Source organism: Sardina pilchardus, chromosome 23, assembly GCF_963854185.1.
Source record: "Sardina pilchardus chromosome 23, fSarPil1.1, whole genome shotgun sequence".
In the NCBI taxonomy this organism is placed as follows: Eukaryota; Metazoa; Chordata; class Actinopteri; order Clupeiformes; family Clupeidae; genus Sardina; species Sardina pilchardus.
This window is the reverse complement of record NC_085016.1, coordinates 18,040,194-18,042,693: the sequence shown is the minus strand read 5'-3', so window position 1 is coordinate 18,042,693 and position 2,500 is coordinate 18,040,194. Positions and strand designations below refer to the sequence as shown.

The following is a 2,500-nucleotide window of genomic DNA, read 5'->3' as shown; positions in this document are numbered from 1 at the left end:
CAGTGAAACCGTCTGCTCCGCTCGTTTCTGTCAATCCCTAATCCCTAATCTCGCTCCAGCAACAGATTACAGATTACGGCGGCTGCCGCTGAAACAGACCCTGGGAGATGCCCTTGCTGTCCCGCTATCTATCTATCTATCTATCTATCTATCTATCTAAACTCAGTTCTCCTCCTGCGGTCAGGAGAGTGTCCCATAATCCCAGGTTCTCGTAGCAAGCAGTGTTTGGCCCCAGCAGGAGGAGGTCTGCTCTCCACCACCACAATTGCACTAGACAGGTGCATATTTCACTTTGCCCCGCACATCTGTCAGTCCGCTGGGCCCCAGCACCGGACTGTTAAGGATGAGCGGGAGCAGAGGAACACATGGTGCCTTCACGGCCTTCATGTGGAGATCTCTCGGCAGATTAACGGGCTAACATGGAACCCCCTGAGCCATGGGAATACTGCACATGGAATGCTGTGTAAAGATAATACAGGACCCATCCCCCCCACCCCACCCGACCCCACCCCACACACACACACACACACACACACACACCCCTGGCTCCGCTCCACACCTTTGTAATGGGAGCCGAGAGGCGAGCTCTCTTGAAAGGAGCTTGTCAGGCGGTGGCGGCTTTGTCCTGGGACGTCTCCCTCACCTGTCTGGCACACTTCTGAGTGAGGAGCAGGGGGGACGGCTGCAGGAGGAGATGGGACTGTCACGCAGGGAGAGAAGCAGAGGGGAGGATACAGAGGCAGAGAGTGGAGGGGGAGAGGAAGAAGGGGAGAAGGAAAGATGGAGACGGACAGAGACAGGGAGAGAAAGAAAGATGGAGACTGATGGAGAGGTTAAAAGGAGAGTTACGGAGAAAGGGAGATGGAGAGAAACAGAGAGAGGGAGAGTGACAGAGAGAAGGAGCATGAGAGAGAGAGAGAGAGAGAGAGAGAGAGAGAGAGAGAGAGAGAGCGATGTGAATGAATGCTCCAGTGTTCCAGAGCCTGGTTGTGCTCCTTAAGTAATGATTAACCCAATTCAGTAAGTTGGTGTAGACATCTCAGAGACCTGATGTTTTAGATGTCCTGTTCTTTTCAGATGTCCTGCCTTGCTGTCCATGCTTAGGGCATGACCCAGACTGATATTTGATAGTGGACAACTCATGCCTGTAAACTTCAAATGAACCACTGAATTGGCCGCGACTCGCTGGAAGCCAAATGCCATTTACTTTTCAGTCAAAGAAATCAAGCATCTTTTCAGCTGTGGGATACATGTTCACAAGTTAGGGGTTACTTACAAATGTCCTTGTTTGTGCAGGAAAAGCTCATTGATGTCTATTGAAACACCACCAAATCAGTAATGAATACAGTCTAGTCATTTCATTTTGTAAATTATATTGTAGAAGGAAATGGCTGATGTTTAATGCAATATATTTCTAAGTGACCCCACACTGTTCAATGGCAGTGGACACCACTAATGAGTTCTGCAAGAATGCATAATAGTTAGAAATAGGCTACCCTCTTAGACTTAATCAGTTTTCAGCATATCATCTCATCCATAAGACATGAGAGCAATCAGTCAGAAAAGGCCAACATGTCAAGGTGTCAAGATGTCAGGCTCATTTTTCCCCTCATATAATTTGTCTCTGGACAATTAAAAGTCCCAAGTATGTCTTGAAGTCAGCCAGTGAAGTGTTCACATCTACTCTAATATCCACCTCCAGGCTCTGAGTGATTACTTGATTGACAGGTCTGGAGTCTGTTCTCTCTGTAGTCTTGAAAACTGCCTCAAGATTGCTTTAGTGGTTAGGCTCACACGGAGAGGTGCTATTGCGGGGTCATGGAGAGCTGTCCTGGCTGGAACTGACTGGAGATCAGCAGGAATGGCTTCATACAGTACCTCTGCCAGCTCCTCACAGTTCAGACACTCTCACCTCTCTCAGAGACGGAGGAAGTGATGGATGGGTGAGACTGTGAAGGAGTGGATGGTTGTCTGGTTTTTTTGTTTTTTTTTTAAAGATTAGGGGGCAGGGGCCAAAATGGCTGAGCTGGGTATGGGATCGCCATGTACAAATTGGAAATACTTTGCGAGACAGGAGAAAGAGAGAGAGAGAGAGAGAGAGAGAGGGAGAGTTAGAGAGAGAGAGGAGACGATGGAAGTTGAGGAGTATGGATGGACAGACTGATGCTGATGGATTGGTCTGCTGTGTCTGGCAATGTGCAGTCTGAATGTTTCATCTGAGGGAAGCGGGCTGAGGCAACAATACAGGAATACAGAGAGATGAGAGAGGTGACAGCCAAGTGCACTGGAGCCAAGATGGATGAGAGAGAGCGAAAGAGAGAAAGAGAGAGAGAGAGAGATAAAGAGAGAGAGGAGGAGGAGGATGGATATGCCGAAGGAGAAAAAAGCCAACGAGGAGGAGGAGGGATGGTCTCTATATACTGTATGCTCTTTATGGATGATGTTACTGACCTCAGGTGCCAGAGCCCCAGAGATGGCCTTGTCTCCATCATCTCACACG

General features: G+C 48.6%; 1 protein-coding gene across 2 annotated transcripts in view; it reads left to right on the top strand.

Moving 5' to 3' along the window:
• Positions 1–2,500, top strand: part of epb41l4a (erythrocyte membrane protein band 4.1 like 4A) — a 44,873-nt gene that overhangs the window by 22,716 nt on the left and 19,657 nt on the right. The window lies entirely within an intron of this gene.